Source organism: Pteropus alecto, unplaced genomic scaffold, assembly GCF_000325575.1.
Source record: "Pteropus alecto unplaced genomic scaffold, ASM32557v1 scaffold7, whole genome shotgun sequence".
NCBI classification, from domain to species: domain Eukaryota; kingdom Metazoa; phylum Chordata; class Mammalia; order Chiroptera; family Pteropodidae; genus Pteropus; species Pteropus alecto.
The window spans coordinates 18,338,114-18,361,155 of record NW_006494614.1 but is presented as its reverse complement, the minus strand read 5'-3'; the positions used below and the strand labels follow the sequence as shown (position 1 = coordinate 18,361,155).

Sequence of the window (23,042 nt, the reverse complement as noted above, 5' to 3'; positions counted from 1 at the left end):
ATTTTGTCTTTTTTTTTTTCTGAATGCGTGCTTATATGTCTATACACTATTTCAGTTAAAATAAGCAAACAAAATAAACAAGCAAATAAAGTGAACTAAATATGAAAAGCCCCTGCCCTAAACTGGCAAACATCCGTCTCTCAATATAAAATTATTTTCTCAATAACTTCCTTGTCCTTCAAAATTCAGTTATAGAAATAGTCATTTATGTTTATTTCTAAAGGGGAAAAAGAATGAAGATAGTGTCTACCAATTAAAGTGTATGATGAATTCAACTTATCTCAAATAACAACTTGTGACAGCTCTATTTTTTTCTTTCTCATCCAACCTGTCCTTATAAAAGAAATGTTATTTTAAATTATTTTCCAATTTGTAAAAGTGCATTTTTGGCCAAGACTTCTGGACATATGACTAGTTTTAATCCATTAAGAAACACAATGTCTACTACATATTATTCATAGTATTTAATTAGCTATCCTTTCAAGCACAAGCATTCTGTGTACCCAGCATCAATAGACAAACCTCTTTCCTCTTGTCATTGAGATTCACATCTGGTTTTATCCAAAGAAAACAACATCTTAGAGCTACACAATAAAGTAAGGTCATCCCCTTCATTCACTTTCTTTGTTTACTCTTTTCAGCGTACACTTTCTTTGTACTCCTCTTGACAATGAAAGGAATACAAAGAATTTAAATTCACTGAATTTTACTCTCTACAGAAAATTTTGTGAACATGCAAAGTTTAACACTAATATAAAAGTTATATAACAAAAATGAGATTGTCAAATGACATTTTTTTGATACTATCATATAAAATGGGTTCTGTCATATTTTAAAAAGCTTGTGAACAAGAGTGGTCAAGGAATCCGTCAAGTTGAAGGTAGAATTTGTACTGGAAACTTGTCAAAGTTGCAAGAAATCAATCCAGAGAAAAGCAAACATTCCGAGAGTGGCCAGAGCAAGAGTGCCATGGGAGAGGAATATGTAACCTGCCCAGAGAATGTTTAAGGGCCTCACTGCACAAATTCTGGAGGGCGAGGCCACAGATGCATCACAGAGCTGTATTAGAGGGATCAAAAAGGCAATGCAGGGCCTTCACTGTAGGGGTTTTGCTTTAAAGAGTGATTAAAGAACGTGATTTTAAACATTCTACATATTTTCCCTATGCTTTAACTAACTGAACTGACAACGAACAATGCTAGATTATTCAAAAATGTTGAAATATTTAATTCAATTTGGGATGTGCTTTTGTATTGAAGTTCAAATAAAATAGTCTTTGATGTGACATTGTACAGCTTAGATTATGAAAGAGTTATGGAGCTTTATCCTGGTTCATTTTCATCCAGAGATGAACAATATCTCCTCGGGGTGTGTACTGAAAAACTCTAATAGAGTTTTTCTTTTTCTTAAAATTTCTGTGATAGAAATATTTCTGAGGTTCCAAAATTTTTTACCGTCACCTATATGAAACCACATTTAGCATTTCAGTCTATTTGTTCTCTCTGTTTATAAATATGATAAAGGAATCCACATATGGGAATGTTTATTTTTGCATTTTCTTTTTTTATATTGTAACATATTGTGGCTATTTTCATAGCATTATATAGTCTTTAAAAAAAGATTTTGAATATATAAATTACTCAATCAAAAGGTTGTCACATTTTATTTAATCATTCATATATTAATAACCAAGAAAGTTGTTACATTTTATAATAACTATAAATAATTTGTCGAGGTTCAATCTTACAAGCTTTTCTAATTACCACTTTGGAATAAGCACTTAGAATTTGATCTGTTGGATCAATATTTATGAACTTTTTTAAGACTCTTGATTGTCAAGTTTCCCTTCTCAAACCTGTGATCCACTTGTACTTCTGTTTGAGTATTATTCAATGCAAACTCACAACACTGGATATTAAATTTAAAATATTTATTATTTTTGAAAAATAAAAAATATATTATTTAGCTTTAATTAGCACTTTTATTGTAACTGAGGTTGTAAATGTCTCCATAATTGTTCTTTCTTAAATGAAGTCTTCATTTGTATGCACATTTTTTTACATAAGGTACCCATATTATTTATTTGTTATAATATTTTGCTTATTGAGAATACGAGTACATTGTCTATCAAATTGGTTGCAACCATTTTTTCACTTTATTATGATTTTAAAACTCATGTTTTTGTTTTAAGATAACTTTTTTTCTGATTATGAAAGTAGAAAACTTGCAAAATAAAATATAAAGGAAATAAAACTCATTATAATATTTTCTGTTATTTATATTTTACATTAAATTTCCATGGTATCTGGGAAAAGAAAAATTAAGCAGTTGTGTTTACAAAATCCTAATAAATTATTTATTTTGAGGGGTGGTGATATTTCAAGATAAGAGCACAGTAAAACATTCCATAACCAAAAAAGAATAAACTTTCATTCTTCAGGCACTAGGATCTTTGTATAGAGGAAGTAATTGAGATCAATAAGAGAAAGAATTAAAAGAGACTTTCTTTTGAGTCCACTACCACAGCTCCATGTCACTGCTGTAGCTGGCATTACCAAGATCAGGAAAGAGAAAGAATCAGAGCATCCTCTGTCATTTCTTTCAGTATGACCTCCAATGCAGACTGTAATCATGTAAGAAACTGGGCAGGGGGTGGAAGGGTGAGGAATCGCATAACTTTAAAGGTACTACTTCCAGCTAATCATTTAAGAAAAAAGTTTGTGCCCTATCTCTCCATAGTGGGCATAGGCAGAAAAAGGAATTACGATTGGGGCACAGTACATTCTAATATCAAGTTAATAAAAAAAGAGTGAAAGAGAACTCAAAGACAGGAAGGGCATCAGTACTCTTTGAACATAAATCAATTACTGGCAGGGCGATTATGTGTCTTATGTAAAGCTTGTATATGGGGACTACGGACAAAATACGGATCAGTTCTGTGTAAGATGTATTTCTACTTAGATATTTAGGTAAACAGAGATTGAAAAAAAAAAAGAACATAAAATGCAATACATAGTGCAGGATTACAACCACTGTTTATTCTCTCTGTTTCTTCCTGGCATTCAGTTTGTCATGATCTCTTCCTCCCAGGAGTACAGGTGGTGAAGGAGAGATTAACTCTAGCTGACGACCCAGGCTGGGGCTGCAAGTTGTAAAATTTGCAGACTACAAATAGAAGCTTGGATAACATCAACTTTTAACTGGAAGGGTATTGAGCATGAGAAGCAGGGGATGTAATGAGATACGAGGAGGTTAAAAAGTCAAAGGCAAAAGATGAAGTACTGGGTGGAAAAAAGCAAATATGAGAGACAATTATTGAAGTCTAACACACTCTGTTGGCCTAGAAAACATCTGGGTGTGGACATCTCAATAGTGATTTGAAATATTTGTCTTAATAGTTCTGCTCTTTAAGAAGGTTATTCACATGGTGGAGAAAACCAGCACTCCACGTTACTCAAAATTTAGTTTTTTTTTCAAAAATTCCCCTTGGTTTTTTTAGTTGACTAAAATGTTTTTTCCTTTCCCAAGACTGACTTTCTCTGTAATAATTTTTAGACTCATATATGTTCTACATATAAAATGTATGTATATATGATATATATATATTCTGTTATGATATATATATACACACACACATATATATATATAATAAACTTCATTACTTTTTTGCCTATTTCTTTTTTTGTGTCTTTTCATATTTATTGTCCATGATTAATATAGGAAGCTGAAGGAGCCCAGTTAACATTTACAAATGTGAATGAGTATTAACCAGATTTTGTTTCTGAGGGGTGAATCTTTTGCAAAATATTTTAAAGTAACAAATATGCCATTATCTTAACTTCATATTCCAAAGCTAACTTTTTTTAATGAGGGCACTGAGCATATTTTTTAAAAGTCTGATCTTTTATGCATTTTAAAGAGAATTATTTTGTTGTTCTGAAAAAATAGTCACTAATAAGCTTTTTGCTTTTTCTCTAAACCTAAGTGAATAAAAACCAGCTGTGATGTTTCCATAGCATTTCTGACCCAGCTTCATCTTGTTTCTTCTAGAATCAGATATGGGTTCCATGAAGAAAATAGAGCATGGTAAAGGAGATTTAATAGCTCTCCATTTTTATCAAAATTTTGTTGCCTTTAACTTCGTGTACCATGCCAAAGGCTCCTCCCATTTATATATATATTTAGCTTTGTGTGATGTGTTTATTCAACCATGTGGAATTATTTGTTTTGGAAATGTATGTAGTGTGATAAAAAATGCAAAGTATAAAAACACTTGTTCCTGCTATTTTAATCTGAGGACTGTTTTTTATGGGGGAAAAAATAAAATATAATAGACACTCTTTTATTCCAATATCATCATAAAATTTCCTGATCCCAGGCACAGAGGCCAGTAGTTATTTATAAGGCTGTTGGAGTTCATTACTTTTTACCTTCAATTAATGGAATTTTTTGTTTTTATTTTATTTTTATTTAGTGAATTATTTCAAACATAGGACACTCAGGAGTGACGTGAGAGATCAATATTGAATTTAAATTTTCTTCCTATTTTGATTCGAAAAGCAAATTTATATCCCTAGTTTTAATCACTAGGACACATCAAACTAATTCCTTTCCTTCCTTGGAATTTCCAACCTCTCATGTTTCTCTTTCTGTGGTCCATCTAGCCACAACTTCATTTATCAGTCTCTATTATGCCTGGTGCCTTCATGTATGAACCTCAGGCACAGGTCTTGGGAGACTGATGAGTTATTTGAAAGACAAGAATATTAGAAGTGTCAGAATATAAATTATTGTGTAATTAAAGTTGTTTGTTGTTATCAATTTAAAAAAAATTCACTTATTCATGCTATCTATCTGTTTAATGTTAATTTCTTTACTTGAATTGTCTCGGCAACATCTGTATCAGCATTGTCAGGCTTGGATTGTAAATTCCCAGGAGACAGATTATGTCTGTCTAACTTGCTGTGCACAGCAACTAATAAAGCATGTTATGAAGATAGATTCTTCATGTGTTTTGATGGTGATAAATTTTGCCAAGTCTATTTTAATATCTTATTCTGATTACATTTTAAAAGGAAAACAACACTATCAGTATACCACACAATTAACTCTAATGCATTGGAAAAGAAAACCAAGATATGAAATGTGTTTTAAGTTTATATTTTAATTATAACTATATTAATTTTGCAAGAAAAATGTTGTACAAGATACAATCCCAATGCCATCAAATGGACAGTAATAAAAAAAAAATACCTTGAAGATAAGGCTTCTGTTAGCATGCAGTTAATAATCCAATAGTTTCATCAAAGAAATATGTTTAATTTAGTCTTTATTCTTTTAAAAATTTGGCTCAAGGCTATTGCACTTTCTATGGGCTGATACCAATAATTATGTGATTCTGAAGTGATTAGCGTGCAACTAATGTTTTCAGTTTATTTTAAGGTTGCAGCTATAAGTAGAAAGGTGTCAAGAGAACTCATTTATACAAGTTAAGACAAATTCTCTTTAGCCCATAAAGGTTTATTTTTAAGATTTGATAGGGCAAGTTTAGAGTAGTCTTTGCTTTTCAGTAGGTTAGCCCTTCTAATACAGTATGATTCTCCTGTCTCAATGCAATGTTATAAATATGTGACTACATGTCTCCACTATGGCTCACTATAAATTGTATATCTACTAGCTCTGTATAAGCTTTAGGGCCTGCTTAACTCATAGGTACCCAGTTACTCTCTGCCTGCTCTCATGGAGTTTCATTCATCATACAGGCAGCTTAGAATCTACTGTAGATTCACCGTGACCCAAAGGCAGATTTCTGGAACTTTTGCTCAGCATATATCTCCATATATTATGGTCCATAAATTTTAGCATCTTGGCCTGCCTGTACTTGATCTCTGTGCCCTCAATTCAGTGACACTATTATTCTCTGCTTGGGTATCTCCCTATGCTGAGGTCTGAAAATGCCTCGAAGCATAAAATCAGAGTTATTATAAGGCCTATATTGTTTGTTTTCTTACTCTTATGCATGAAACTTTGGTGTTGCATGCTGTTCAAAGCCTGAAAAGAAAAATCTTTTCATATACTTTGTCCAATTTTCTAGTTTTTTGGGGGTGTGGGGGCAAACAAACCTAATACTCAAGTGAATAACACACGATATACAAAATTTAAAAGGTCGTTATTTTTAATTAAAATAAAATTAAATAATGATTACTTAAACATTGGCAATTTACTTGCTTCTTTTCTCTTTAAAGCGAAATTGTAGACCAGATTATTTTTTTTATAGCAAGAGAAATAGACTCAGTGAAAAGTGAGAAGAGATTCCATGATTGGAAAGCCTGGAATTTGCCATATACAATTTTATTTTTATTCCTAACATGGATATACAGATTAAAGTTATATATTATGATATATCAGTCTGGGTTTATTCAGAAGATTAAAAACCCCATAATAGGTTAAACGAGGTGGGTTTAATATAAATAATTATTTAAATACGTCCCAAGAGTAACCATAAGATATAAGAAAACTCAATATGGTATCCTGGGCATGAGAGAGAGTACTGAAGAAAGACAAACTCAAAAAGTGTTCAGAGCTTGCTGGAGGTGTGATTCCACTCACTAGATAGCAAAGAAGTTTGCTGGTTTGGCTAGGCTGGAGTTGGTCTACAGTTATTGGGTAAGCCGAAGGTGACCTGGAACACAAGTAGGGAGCAGGGTGTTCAGAATCTTCCCAGACCACAGGCAAGATGTACAGGGCATATAGAGAGCAGAAGTTGAGCACAGGAACCCCCTAGAGTTAAGGAAGGCAGGCTGTGAGTGGGCTTGCATCAGGAATATGGGTGCCACTTTGGATGCTAGTGTTTACGGTGAAGTGGATTGGGGCAACAGTTTGGATAAGAACCCTTTGGAGTGCTGGAATGAAAGGGCTGCTGAAAGGTTATTGCCAGAGCAAGCTGCAATGTTACTGAGGGACCACGCATTCTGGGACCACACTCTAGGGCAGAGTCCACCAGATGTTCTCATACACACATAGTTGACTCCCCAAGCAATAGATGGAAACGTCAGGAGAGCTCCTTCTTCTTTCATATCCAGCCAGTGCCCACTATTGAGGAAATATAACACCATGCTCACTGTGAAGGAGAGATGCTTAAAGGTGTATCATTATCACAAGACATATATTGAAAGATAATTTTGGATCTGAGAGGCAATACATTTATAACTTTCATTCCTGGTTATTTGTTGAATTTTCAGATCAAATATACATTGTTTTCATAAGAAAAATGTTGTGAGATTTATGGCCTTGACTGATGTTTAGGCTAGCTATTATTTCAGGTTTATCAAGTTTCTATAATAAATTAAGTTATAATATCTGGTCTCTTTTGTTCTCCAATTGTTTAAATGGCAACTATAAGTTTACAACATAGATTTTTCTCAATTGAATTTCTCAGAAAAATAGATTTTAAGATGTTTGCTATTTTTTTTCTGTTTTTTCAAGGTTTTTTTTTTTTTAATGTGTGGGTGGTTGTAAACAAATTCCCCATTTACAAAACCTGTAGCTGATTCCATAAATTTATCTGTGGACGTCAAAATAAACTTGCTTGCCCAAAACTAATAATATAAGACTGAGGAGAAGGGACTTTTTTTAAATGTTGATATTTCAAGTTGAGATTTGAACCTTCACCTGAAAGACATTAAAGTCGAGTTCAGCAAGGGCATGGAATAATGTGGTCGAATGCTGAACATTTTATATAAAGAATCATAAAGAACTGCTCTGAATAAAAACAATTCATCCATCAGATAAAATGTCTTTATTTTTTAAAAAACAAATCATTTTCAGTTCACTACATCTGAACCATGAAGACCATTTTCTTTGAAATTCCTGTAACTTCTATATTAAAGCAAATCTAATTTGATCTTTTGTGTAAAATTACATGAAACACTTGTCTTTTTCATTTCTCATTGCTTAAAGCTGTGTCCTTTGTGTATTATTTCTACCAAGAATTTTATTCAATATGCTGATGCTCGCCTTTGATATCTACTATAACCACAAGTCGGATGGTATAATTTTAGTAAATCTAAAAAAAAAAAACACTCTCACTCCAGCCCCAACACTGTCATTTCAAACAGTTTTTCTTGCCCTCTGTTTTAGTAGTCACATTTCTCACTTTGTAAAATAATCTCTAATTCCTTTAAACGGGTAATTATATTGAACACCGGTAGCATGATTAGGATAATTTATCAACCATTGAAGCTGAAGAGAAGTGAAAATTTATAAATGAAGCAGACTTAGGAATGAAAAGCCAGCTCTGATGAAAATTTATTTGGAGGGTGGGAATCTACTAGATTTTAATTTCTCAAATTACAATTAAATATGAAATCCTTGATTAAATCAAGAGAAAATGAAAGTGAAACAGAATCTCTGGCATTACTGGGAATAACTAGAATCCCTTATTATAGTTATAGAATAGAAATTTTTTCCATTAATTGACAATCTAAGTCAAATCCTTTAAATGGAAATGTTCATTGGGAAGAATGAAAATTTTCAATAAAATATTTCTAGTCTAAATCCAGTAAATTTTCAAGAGATAAGAGCTAACAAGCAATTGCTCTTCTCTCATGGCAAATAGTTTTACTTATTGCTTTATTTATGTGTGCGTGTGTGTGTGTGTGTATGCACGTGTGCACATGAGAAAGAGAGAGGGAGGCAGGAAAATTGGGTCTTATTTGCGACATCCTACTACTGCATGACTTGTGTGGATTTGGGCTATGAAATCTAAAGCCAGGACCAACATTGTCTATCCCCTATGCACACACCATTTAAAATTTCAATGTCTATTGGGCACTGTAATCACATTGAACTACGATAAAATTTTAGTCATATATGGATAATGAAAATGCTTCTTCAGGCTTTGGCTTATATCTCATTTCCTTACATCACTTAGGAGTTGACTTTATATATATAATATGGAATCAATTTACTATTACCTAAGGAAACAAAAATACTGATGCATGAATGGGGAAAACTCTTCGGGAGCCTCATACCTGAAAATAATATGTTTAAAATAAAGATTTAAGCTGGGTCTTCTTTGCTCATTTTGTCCCACAGTTGCTAAAGGACAGCTTAACTTTGCATCCCATCAGCTCTTCTGGGAATAAGCTGGCCTTTACATAAATCCTTAGTACTTAGAAGGAGATTAATAAATATGTATGAGCTATGAATGAATGAATAAATGTATATCCAATATGATTAAATTTTTTCTCCAGAGTAGTATGAATAATTTTATAGTGATTTATTTACAATGTCATGTAGTTCTTATAACCATTTTTTTATATTTAAATGTACAGCAGGCTTTGAGGTTTATTCTAATAACTGGATTGTAGTGAATTCAACACCTTGGGGTTATTTGGCCTCCATAACACTCTAATACTGAAATGTTTTGAAGGCACTTTTTAAACACTTATGATATCTAGTAATTTCACAGGGATTAATTTCATTACTTATCAAAAGAAAAAAAAAACATGGTTTAAGTATTTTTATTATTATTATTATTATTATTATTAATTATATATGTGGAAACATAAAGCTTCCATAAGAACACAATAAACTGCTATTGTGATAAATCCAGTAATCCAAGAATCCAGGCAGTCTGATTCCTGTGCTCGAAGCATTCCATTGCAACTGCTTCAGAGAAAAGGCCATGGACGCTCTGGAGAGAGTTAGTTGCCTCATAAAGTGGCACCTGTCAACATTTGTGGATCTTAACTGTAATTAGGTAGGTCATTTCTCAGTTTTACCTCTATGCTCACTAGTCTTTTAAACCTTTGGCTTCCAGAAATTGCAGAACTATATAACATTATTCTGGACTTTTAGAAACTCAGGGTGCTGTGTGAAGCAGGAATTAAAATTTGTCCGTTTATCCATCTGATAGCCTCCAAGTAGAATCTTTGTGACTCAGTTAGAAGAAGAAATGCTATAGGCAGTGTCCTGTGCATGTAATTCAGTGAAATTTGAAGTGAATGCGCAGAATCTTTCTATGTTCAAACACAGGAAAGAAAGATAACATTAAAGACAGAGCAATAACCTAAATAGAGATGATAGACAGATGGATAGATAAGAAAGAGGAAGGTAGGAGGACCTAAGTTTGACAGAAAATTGGGCAAAAGATAAAAGAGAGAGACAGACAGAGAGAGAGACAGAGAGACAGAGAGAGAGATGGTTTATAGCAAGTAAAAAAAAAAAAAAAGAATGTAAATTCTAAAGTTATTTCCTCTCCAGATTGTGGGACACATTTATTTTTGGTCTTTATTCATAAATTTTAATTCAAGGTGCCCAGATTTTTGGAGCCTTTAAATAGTGTAATGTCTGTCTCTCAATAGGAGAAGGCATGTGGATTCTATTTCTGGTTGTGAACCTGCAGAAGCTATATTGTCTGGCAGTGTTTCTGTGTGAAATACTATAGTGATTTAGGAACACTTTGAAAACCTTAGCAAGTGTCATCAGGAGCACACTAATTACCAGATTGACCCCTCTTATTTTCTTTTCCCTTAAGATTCAATTTATTGAAGTAGAATTTCCTCCTGCTCGCAGCCCCTGTGAGGAAACTGTTTCTCTCAAACCTTTACTGTGGTGTTTCTGTGCACAGCAGTTTCTCAGCATGGATAGTCATACATTTAGAGAAGTACCGGACTCAGGATCGAATAGAATTTAAAGTCCCACTGAATCAACTCAGTTTTCAAAGCTAGATTCTGTCCTCAGTGTATGTTTGGCTGTCCCCCTCACTTATTCACCTGGGAGGCCTTTCTGTGTTTGGAGAAGTTTTGATTTGTTGGGAAGATTTCCCCCTCCCTGCACAGCAATCTATATTCCTGTGAGTTTCACTCAGCGGTCCTGTTTTAAGTCCCCACTCACAGTGAGTAATCTTAATTTTTCTTCCATCCACCAGGTGTTTAAATATTGAAAAGGATGTGTCAGTATTATTTGTTGGAGCATCTTTTATGTGCCAGACACTGCACTAAGGACTAAGCTCAAAAACTAAAGAGAAATAATCCCGCACCAGAAAGTTCTCATGGAGTAATGCAGGAGGAGTAAAAGTGAGGCTCAGTGAAAATATAACATAGTATTACTTGAGCCTGAGAAAGTGGCACTTATCTCTGCAGGGAAGTAAGGAGGACTTCTGAGAAAAAGGTGCTTGAGCTGCATTGCAACAAGAAAATAATTAGTTTAGGCAAATATGAGCAAAGCATTAAAGCCACAGGGCCTAGTCTGTGCAAAAACATGGAGTCGTGAGAACATGGCATTCAAAGAGGTCACTTGTAGTTTTCCTCGTTGAGAGGAAATGAGTTTCGGGAAAGGTCAGATTATAGAGGAAGGAGCTTATTTCGACTTCTCAAACATTTAGTCTTTGTCCTGTAGCCATGAGCAGACTTTAAATGTCTAAAAGCAGAATAGACACATAATGAAATCTGCCTTCAAATTTTATTTAATTTGATCACACGGCCTTATCTTTCTCAGGTTAGATTTACCTAATTCTCTAATCACTTCTCTGATGACACAGTTTATCCTTTCACCAGCTGGTCACTCTTTTTGAAAAATTCTTTAGTTTATTTGTATCAGTGGTCTGGAAAATCAAATCCCCACAAGAGGCAGGGAGAGAATAAATATGTACAATTGCTGTGAATGAGACACCAGAGAATGAGAATGCCCATGGAAAACTGGGCAATGCCTGCAACTACCTAAAGGAACGCATATTTTAAGTTTTTTGGCTGGGCAAATAATATCTCTGGGCCGGATTTGACTGGGCCTCCAATCTGGTAGTGACCCTTGATTTATAATTTTCCTAAAGCAGAGGTCTCAGAACTCTACATAATATCCCTATTGGTCTAACAATACAGACTAAAGCTAGCCGATTATCTCTTTCACACTAGTCTATGTTTCTATTAATCTAGTCCATTATTTAACTGACAGTATGCTTTGATATTGTGCTTTAGACATGTCTTTTGCAAAACCATATCTTTCCGTGCTAGGCCGGAACAGTTTATTTTCTCAATCAAAATTCAGATGCCCGTAAGAAAAGCATCTAGTTGTAGAACAAAGATCTTGCCTCCAGTTTGATTCTACTGTTTATTAGCTTTTGATCTTGAGAAAAAGGGGTTTACCCTCTGAGATGCCTCATTTAAAAAAAATAAAAGGTAGGCTGAAGTCTTCATGTAATTTTTGTATGGGTCGGATGGTAACATGTTGTGTGAGTACTTTATAAACCATAAAATGGGTCCAAGATATTATTTGTTTTTGTCTTGATTAAATCTCCTCTATTAGATTCATTTACCATTCCAGGTGGTCTTCCCCAGCCCCACCTCCCTCCCCCAACTCTTTAACTTTTCCTTTAGCAAAGTGAAAAGAACAAGTAATTTGCTGACTCTGTAAAGTGAATTTTTGGCTGTGGCTATTTGAATTCACTGTACTTGTGATCACACATGATTTGGGGTATTCTGGATCCTCTGGTCATAGAAAGCGATTTATTTCTTTTTAAACAATATGTACTTCTATTTGTTTATTTTCAGTTTTGTTTACAAAGAAAATGTCAGCAATTTCTTAGTATGAAAATACCAAAAGAGAAAATTACATATTCATTTCTGGATTAAAATTATCTTTTTAATTCTCTTTTTTAATGTAAACCTATATATGTTTGGTTTAGAGGGTTTGCTTTGCCTTTGCTTTTTTATTTATTTTTTGTCTTTCACAAGAAAAATACAAAACAAAAAGTTTTTTTGTCATAGAGATATATGGAGTAAAATGTAATTATAGATGTAATTAAAGCAATTATACTAACTTTATTATGGACTATTAAGCTATTGCTTTAGAGTTTAGCATAAATTTATTTCCAGTATCTTTAAGATGATTTTCCTAATCTTGTCAGATCATAAAAAGAATATAATTAAAAGAATGTGGAATAAATACAATATTTCTTGACAACATTACTTTACTTTGAGTTTTCTTTCCTTAGAGTTTTGTTTCATGCTTGGATGAAATGGGACTCTATAAGTGAGACTGTCATAAAGGTTTTATTTGGCACCTAAAATGATACAATTCAGTGAAGGAGAAAATATGTATTTGATTACCAGAGGCAGTGTTTTGGTGTGTTCCCTTATTTATTTATACATTTAGCAGTTATCTTTTATATAATCTTTATTTGATAATGCCCCATAAGAAATACTATGAAGTTGACTTATACATAGATATGTTAATGTCTTAAATTAAATAAATTTGAGGTCATAAAAAGCTTAATGATACAAATGTTTTAAAATACATGTTCTCCACTTTAAATACTTGAGGTTATAGGTAATGCAACCTTCTGGACCTGAACAGAAGACAATTTCCTGGCTGCCTTCCTGAGAGCATCTACCTACCTGCCTCATTGGAAGGGAGAATTGGTTACACACTGTTTATCATCTATATAGGACTATTAAGTTTCCACATTTTTTTACACACCTATAGTAAGTCAAGAAGGAGGTTACTGTGCAATTCCTCCCTTTTTAGTATGTCTGTATAATGCTTTTCATCTTCATTTAAGAATCCATTCAACAGACAACTAACAAAGGACCTATATGCCAGGCACTGTGCTAGGTGGTGAGCATCCTTCCACGAACAAAACGCATTATTCCTTTGCTCATGAGCTTACTTTCTAGCTATCAGGAAGACTGACATCAAACAGTTAATCCCTAGATTAATCATTTCATTGTGATTGTGATAACACCATGAAAGAGGAGCACAGAGTGTTGCATAAACATAGTTAGGCAGAATTGACCTTGTCTGCACATCAGAAAGGATTCTTAAGGAAGAGCTCTCTGAGCTGGAATTATTGAAGGTGGGAAGTGAGAAAGGAATAAATCTTGGAAATGTCTTGATGTGGGAATGAGCATAACAAATTTGTTCAGTGTAGCTAAGGCCCAGTGTTGCTGAGGTCAGAGTCCAAACAGGAAGATCGTCATGAAATGTATTCACTCTGCTCATCTAAGTTTTATTTAGCCCTGCTCTGGGTCAGCTCTGTGCAAGGTCTTAGAAAGAGACAGCTTATAAACATAGTCTAATGAGAGAAATATATCAGAACATGAACCTTTTTTAAGGCAGTAATCACTTTTATTTCAGGCAGTTTGGTGAAATAGATGTCACAAATTACTCTCTTGTTTGAAACAATTAAAATGCTGAGTTGAGCTGGCACAAAAAATAAAGAAAATTCAAAATGAAAAATAAATGATGTGAAAGCCAGAATTGTGGGAGAGAAATTAGCTTTCTCTTTTGGTAGCTGCATGGGGTAGAGTAGACAGAAGATGAAGACTAGGATGTTGGCATGATGGGAAATCTAAAAACAGACTCCTGCACAAGTGCTAGCAACTATGCCCTTAGTATAAGGTGAACCCTGCCAAGTGGAGAGATAAGCACGCTGTAGCTTTGAGCTATATTGAAAATCTATATTGAAAATTCAAAACACTGGGTATCTTTCATGGATTGCGGCCTAAATTCACACAGAGTGGACTGAACAAGCTCAAGCTAATGATTTAACTGCATGAGGCTCAGGATCAGAAGTGCCCTCATAGAATGTGTGAGGAAAACAGTATCTCTAAGAGATTTTACTTCAACTCACATCTTACCTAACTCTCATAAATAAAGTTGAAAGGAAAATGTTCATTTAGAATCAAAAATCACAAAACAAGGCCCTAATTGTGAGAACCAGCAGAAACGAGTTGAAACAGGCCCACAAAGACTTTGATATTAGAATTATTAGACACTGTATAAAACAATGAGGTTTAACATGCATAAAGAAATTTTTAAAAAGTGAAAATGTGACCGAAGAAGTGACTACCAAAAAAAAATCAGTCAAATTTGAGAAAGAACAACAGAGCACAACATAGCACAGCATAGCACTTATAGAAATGATGTGTACGGTAATTGAAATTAAAAACTGTGGTCAGATTAAATCACCCGGGAGACACAACTGAAGGAGAGAAGGAGGCAGACATCGTGTTACTACAGAGTTACACTCAGGAATATTTCTCTCTCCATCTTTACATGTCTTCCTCTTACCCTTGATCTAGTCTTGCGTGTTCTAGTCCTGTTTCGACTCTGCTTTTCTTTGGGCTCAGGAGGCTGCCTTTGTACTTCCTTAGGCAAAAGTCCTTGTTGTTGAACCGGGGTTGCTTCTGCCACATTTCCGCTCTTCTCTGAGAGGCACAGGTGAGTGACACCCACTTTCTCTGGTTACCATCAAGAATCTGAGCTGGTGATCTCCCTGGGTGACCTGTGAGTAGCAGGACTAAAACGGTCCTGTGGAAATCTGCTCTTCTCCTGCTAAAGTGAGAGAAGAATTTTCACCCTATATAACCTGACAGGAATTTTCTCACTTACGGCTTTGAACTGATCTACAACTCATGGGATGGAAAACTGTGATTGACTGCTGACTCATCGTGATGCACCTATATACAAAGGGGCCCAAATGCATTTCATGCTCTATCCTATGCTGAGCTATTTTGAAAGTCCAAAAATAGGGCCTCTGTGGGAGGTTTTAGATACTAAACTACTAGGAAATAGTATTTTGAATTATTACTTACTGTTATAATGTACATGACTTAATATTTTCCAAAGTATATAATTTTTTCACTCTATATTTTATGTTAAATTGGAATCTGTTCATATATTTTCCTCAGCCAGAAAGATGCTGAAGACAATTTGAAACCAATGCTTACATCCAAACTTAGAGTTCACACTGAGAGCACAACTATAAAAACACCTAACTTTAAGCAGCAGATGTCAATTTGATAATATAGGGAATTTGCAGATAGCATAAGGAATTTTTTTCAGTTAATTTCTAAGATAATTTATTAGTAATGCTATAATAAAGCCAGACTACAGAGAATAGAATAATTGTGAATTCACTTATGTTCTTTGTATATTTCAATTGACCGGAATAATTATGGGTTGTTTATTTTTCAGTGACTTATTTGTCAATAAATCAACTTTCTTTTATACCTGTTTCAAGAAAGTCTGTGTGCCTGTGATTCTCATAGTGAGGATTTATGTGTGGGTGACTATGATATGTATGTTTGATTAACATAACATGTATTAAGCATAGAGAATACCACTGAGTGTTAGTTAACACATGCAAAATCTGAATCAAGTACTGTGAATGCTTCAAAGAAACGCCTCAGCAATAAAGTGCTCAAGTAGCTGACAATATTTAAAACACGTGAAGTCAGTTGTGGATTACAAAAGTAATCATTTTTAATTTTTCTCCAGATACTGTCTTCCCCTGTATTATGTCTAATTCTCCTTTCCACTCCTTCACTGTGAGTCCATCAAAAAACATTCGGATACTTCTGGATAGTTCTTATAGGAAGAAGGTAAAGCAGAATTTCATTTTAAACAAGGACGGATGTGCATGTTTTTATCTTCCTTGCATAAAATACTTTCCACCTTACTTCCATCCCCTAAGAAACCCCTAAGAGAACTGTTTGCAGAAAATAGGGTGTTTGCAAGTGGGGCCACCTGGCACCTTGTTCAGGATAGGTGGGCTGCTCGAGCAGCATTCATGATTGTTTCATCTCTCTGTTCTCTCACATCCTCTACCATCTGCCTGTGCCAAGAGTTTAAAGAAACATAAAAAAGGAAGGATTTTGAGTACAAAGAAGTCCTTACATATCAGGAAGACCGCTTAAAAAAAAAAACAAAAAAGATAAAAGATAAAAAAGAATAAGCCTGTGTAACTCACTTACCACTTACAGAGGACAAGAGCCAAAGAAAGGTTACATGTAGGAAACTTGAGTTAAAAAAAAAAAAGAAAGAAAGAAAGAAAAAGAAAAAAAAGACAATTCTGATAATAGAAGATTTTCATTCATCCTGCCTAAAAATTAAGTGAGCCATACTTGCCTAGATGCATTTGACTAGCAGCTGAGTTATATGATAAGAATATAGCAGAAAGCACTATACTACTCAGTAAAAGGTGGGACTGGATAAGTTTTAAAGTTTTCTCTAAATTTGAAGTTTTAAAATATCAATTTTAATAGCATTTTAAATGTCTCTTTATCAATGTCAGAAACAAAACAAAAAGAAAACAAAACTGCTAAAAAATTTCACCACTCAAAGATAGCATTGTCACAATTGTGTATCATTCTACACTTTTTTTCCTCTGTGTATTTCAAGGATGAAGAAACTCTATATACACAACCAACTTCTTTTATAAAAAGTTGGATTTTATTGATATAAAACCTGATTTTTTTCTCATTTAAAATACAGTATACATCTTTTTTGACCAATAAGTGAGCTCTACAGGAAACATTTTAAATACTGAATAATATTTCATATGATGAGATAATATATTTTATTTAGCCAGGTTGTTGTTTTCTGAACTTTGATTTTATCTGCATTTTCCTGACATTTATAAATAACAATAAGATGAACATTTTTTGAAGGAAAATAATTATGCAGATCCTTTTTAATTTATTTTTCCTAAATCATAAAGTATACTTTTATAATTTAGCACTTATTATATAAATTAAATTTATTTATTTTTTAATGATTAAGGCATACAGATGAGGGTAACTAGTACCAGCATACAGACCATTTCAGTTTGGCTGATGCTATGAAAAGTAGTAGTTTACTTTCCAATTAATTGGCAATGAGTTACAGGTTGTTTAGGATCCTAATCTACCTTGTGTTTAATACCACCTATACTCTCATTAGATGTCCTAAAAAGAGAAAATGTGGTGCCTAACAATGTAGTATTGTTCTCAAATGACACTGTGTCTACAATTCTAATTGAAAGCTTTTTTTGAACAGATACATTGCATCATTATTCCCTTCACCAAATTCCTGGCCATTCTGGAGACTTCTTAACAGGAAAGTTTATATGTGGAATAAAGAACAATAAGTAATAAACTAGGGACTTGGAATTGATTTTACCTTGCTACATTTCCTAGGAAAGCAAAATCACTTGCAATATTTCTGAAAAAGGGATTTTTACATTGTAACATATATGCTATTAGGGCTTGTATTGTATTTGCAACATTCTTATATCTTGTAGAGGAACTCAAGACATACTCAGGTACTCTAGTGACTGGAGCAATTTACAAAATCTTTAAGCCTTTAATGTTTTCTTTGTAAGGATGAACTGAAGGGATGTTTGTTATAGTTTCTTTCTTAGGCCTCTATTTTGTTCCTCTAAAATCTCTTTAGAATGCAGCATACAATTTTTAGAATCTTTCCTAGTTTTCTTGTTTGGTTTTTCTAAAACAATTGTATTCTTTATACCTTTACTTGACTTTTTAAACACCACCATCACTCTCTTTTTTTTCTTTTTCTATCTTCCCGTGCTCAGTAAATACAGTTTTACTTCACAGGTTAATATATTTCCTGTGGCCATTTTTAATAACCAACTAAAATAATAACTTTCCATAATTAGTATATAAATAATTTATTTCTTTAAAAATTCTGACAAAAATAGACTTACAGGTACCCAGTGGGATAAGCAAAAGTTGCTAATAAAGACCCATGAGTGCTCATTTTTGGTGACCTTAGGCAAGTTTTATAGCCTTCAAATGCCAAAGGTGTTAATTAACTTTACTCTTTTCAAGTGAGAAAATAATGCTTACTGCTTGAAGGTTCATTGCTTGATGCAATCAATGTCACATGTAAATTAATATCAGGAAGAAATGAATATACACAAGGGAAAAGAAAGCTTGATTAGCTACACAGCTGGATATACAGAGCGTAAAGATGAAATGGGAATTACCACTGCTGTAGGATTTGCCCTTTCCCCCTGTGTTTAAACCTTCATCACAGGCAAAGCCTTCTTTGAACTTCTTTTACCTCAGCAAATTGCCACTTTCATTATGTTTGCAAAACCCACCTATTATTTTCTGTGCCTGCTGAATATTTTGCATCCCAGCCTGGTTCTCTCCCATAGGATTAGTAGCTCAGTTACTATCTTTAAGTCAAACCATGGCCCTAGTGTAGGCACGTTATTGTCATGTCAACTGGCCTCTATGTCAAGGTATGACAAATTCTTAATCTAAGTCTTGCTTTTCACTTATACTAGCTCAACGCTGAAGAACCCTTTATTTGCAAGTAAGAAAACACCCTACAGTGGCTTAAACAAATACGAGTTTATTTATTTCCACCATTCTCACCATGTTTGCCTTTCTTTATTAGAATTGTTGCTTCATGGTCACAAATGACTGTTACATTTCCAAGAATGACATCTGCATTGAAATCACTAGCCCTTATATAATCACTCTCTATGTTTCTAATATCCATTTCACTTCTTTACTTTTAGTTGTGAACAGCCATTAACTCAAGCTGTCATCAGTATGCCAGACCTTACCCTTTTTTCAAATTAAACTCATGGCTACATGCACAGGCATAAAAAATGTTTGAAAATATTATGACTATAACATTTTATTGACTACACTTTCTGTATGCAGACGTTATAAATCTAAAGGCAGAAAAGACTATTTTAGTTTATTATTTGATATTTATCTTTATATAGAAAGACCCACAGCTTATTCAAAACACCAAAATAGTAAAATGAAAAGGATTCTAAGGTAACTCTATCTTCCAGCATGGAGATACTCCAGCCTCCTAACTTATCTAAGTGTATGTACCTAAAAGATTTTTAGACGTCATTGTCATTACGATGCCAGTTTCCAGGAAGACAAGTTCTCTCTCTTATTTGCCATTTTACTTTTGGCGCCTAAAACCTACTGATATACTATAAGTTCTGTTAAAAGGATGAATAATTACATCATTTACCATTAATGCCTTTAATCATCTTTTATTTCCCCCTAAAATTCATTTGTTTAGTTTATTTACAAGTTTATGTATTACAAATGGCATGTAGGGCCATTTTACTTTTGCTTTTGCAGTGCTAATTACTTATACTTATTCCGGGGGGCGGGGAGGGGGAAGGTGGTATCTAACTACTGTGGACAAAAACGTAAAAGTTCAAAGATGTGCTGACTTTGAAACATTATGTCTGTACATTTGAAATATAAAGGCAAATCTTTACACCATTCTCTGGCAGCCACAGCTCATGGATACAGAAGTTATCATCATATATTGAAAATTATTTGAGTTGAAACATGAAAGGTAACTATTCATTCTAAATTTTATTACAAAAAAGTGGTATAAATATGCCACATGTGAAGAAAGAAAATGATTTTCATCTACTGCATGGCATGCTAATTTTTAGATTGAAAAGACCGTGAATTTAAACATCTTCTTTGAAATCTCCCTAAAGAGTACAGGAAATTGTGAACTTAAAGTAGAGATAATTTTTAAAAAATAAACTGACTGAGCATGTCGAGACTCTATTCTCCATGTCATTTTTCGAGTATTTTCTACTGATGTTCAGCTTGTCCCAATTTGACTTAAAATTCCACTGGAAACCATTTTCTCTCAAATCAGTGCATTGAAGCCATCAAGAGATCTGCTGAGGGTTTACCTGAAAGAATACAACACTGAAGTATCTGAGAAAGAGCTGTGGAGAATTGGTGATCCACTCTTAGATATTTGTATAAAAAAGATATAAAGTTGTGCCTTTCTTAATTGCTATAAAATGATACTCCCTATACTATCAATGTGTGGTCTCATTTACTGGCAATCTTATCTTTTTGGGAACTATTAAAAGGCAAAACAGAAAAAAAAGCAAAACCAACTTTTAATATAAATGCAAGTGAAATAAATATTCAGGTTTGAGACTTCTACACAGAAATTAACATGGTAATCTCAAGACTTGTTTTGTATGTGGGCATTTGTTTCAGACTATAAATTATCTGTAGTATATGGTTAAGAATTTTCAACATGGCATATTTCAGAATAGGGGTCATTATAACACAATCATCATGACAGGTGACTGAACAACAAACTGGTTTTTTGTTCTGTTTCCCATGGCAAAATATACGTATGCTTTAGGAGTAGAAATTACTTGCTGAATGTTTAGATAACAATAGCTAAAATTTTGTGAGGGCTTACTGGGATCCAGGAACTATCTCTGCAAAGGGCCTTACATATATTGATTCCTGGAAAACTCCTAGTCCGGATTTTGCTTTTGTGTCCATTGTGTGGATAAGAATACTGAGGTGCAAGGAGCCAAAGTACTTTGCCTAAGTTTGGATAGCCAGTAACTGGAAGAACAGAGATTTGAACCCAGCTCTGGGGTCTTAATTTCTGCTCTACAACAATGAATAGACTCCAAATAGCTCCATTAAACACTTTTTGGAAATTTGAAGTTAAAGATCAAAGGACATCTTCACCATAATTATGTTACTGCTACCCAAGAGGTTAAACCAAAACAAAACATATATATATATATATATGTTTGTTATATATTTTGTTTTGTTATATATATATATATAACAAAACAAAACACTAGCCTCTTCATTGTGTAGGTGAAATATTGTTATTTTCTTGTGTTATTTATAATAGAGATTATAAGAAGGCTAACAAGGATACTGGAGGAGGTATACAAGTAAACTGTTAGAAATAACTTGATGATTGATAGTAATACTGGGAAACACCAAGGGACTTGGGATAGCAGTCCTGTGCAAAAACAGATGAGCGTTCTAAAGGGGAAAATAGATTAGGGTTGTAAAGGGGAATAGATTATGATGCAGAAATCATGTGAACTTCTGTTAAATGCAATCGTTGCAGCTTTTCATGCTGCCTAATGCAGTTTTTCATGATTCCTAATGCAATCGTTGCAGTTTTTCATGCTTCCTAAAACTAATTATATATATATATATATACACACGTATATGTCTACATATAAAAAATACCTCATATTTGTTCATTTGTTATTGTGGCAGAGATAGGTGCCCACCAATACATATTAATATGTACATGTATATACATATTCATATGTATATGTATATATATGTATATACATATACGTGTATATATGTATGTATATATATATACATACACACACACACACACACACACACACACACACACTATGGGCTCTGCCATTGTTATTCTTTATAGGACAAGGCTGGAAAATTCTCACTTCTAATTCATAGCATTTTAGAGCAAGATTTTTCCTATTTGCAAATTGAGAGAACTTGCTGTGGCTAAAAATCAAATCCATTTTCATAGCTGTCTGCTTATTTTAACATTTACTGATTTCTTACAGGTATGCAGGGAGAAGCCGTTTTTCTCAGAATCTTGTCATGCATTAAAATAATAATGTAGAATCTGTGTTAAGCTATCACCTTAGGAAAGACTCATTAGCAGAGCAACCTAGAGGTGATTGGAGTTGAAGTTATTTCACTTGATTTAAAAGCAGAATATATAGAATATTTTTAAATGCAGTTGTTCCTTCCTTGTGTATATCAATCAAAGAAAACACAGTAACAACCCTTTCCTTTTTAAATATTTTTGGTTCACTTCGAAAGCATCACAAAGAAAGAGTACAGCAAGTTACATGCAAAGTTCAGCATCAGAAGTCTGGAAAATATCCAAAAGTACCTCACTGTTTGCAAAGCATGGAGCCTTCCCTTGTCCTGGTTGAATCAACAAAAATTAAAATAGCAAAAGTTTAAGATTCAACTCTATACTAGATTTTGCTGGAAAACTTGGTAATTAAAAATATTTTTAAACTAAGAATTGATGTACTATATGATCCATTAATCTCTCTACTGGGTATTTACCCCAATGACTTGAAAACTCATATCCGAAAAGATATTTGTACACCAATGTTCATAGCAGCATTATTCACAGTGGCCAGGACATGGAAGCAACCGAAGTGTCCTACGATACATGATTGGATAAAGAAGCTGTGGTACATATATACAGTGGAATATTACTCAGCCATAAAAAGAGATAAAATACTGCCATTTGTGACAACGTGGATAGACTTGGAGATAATCATGCAAAGTGAAATAAGCCAGACAGAAAAAGTTGAAATTCACATGATATCACTTATATGTGGGATATAAACCTAAAAGCACCAAATGAACAGGACAAACAAACAGAGACTCCTGGGCATGGACTATAGACTAGCG

At 33.7% G+C, this 23,042-nt stretch overlaps 1 pseudogene; it reads left to right on the top strand.

Annotated features, from left to right (window-relative positions):
• The first annotated feature begins 6,825 nt into the window (after positions 1–6,825).
• The window catches only part of LOC102884389, a 28,009-nt pseudogene continuing 11,792 nt past the window's right edge, over positions 6,826–23,042 (top strand).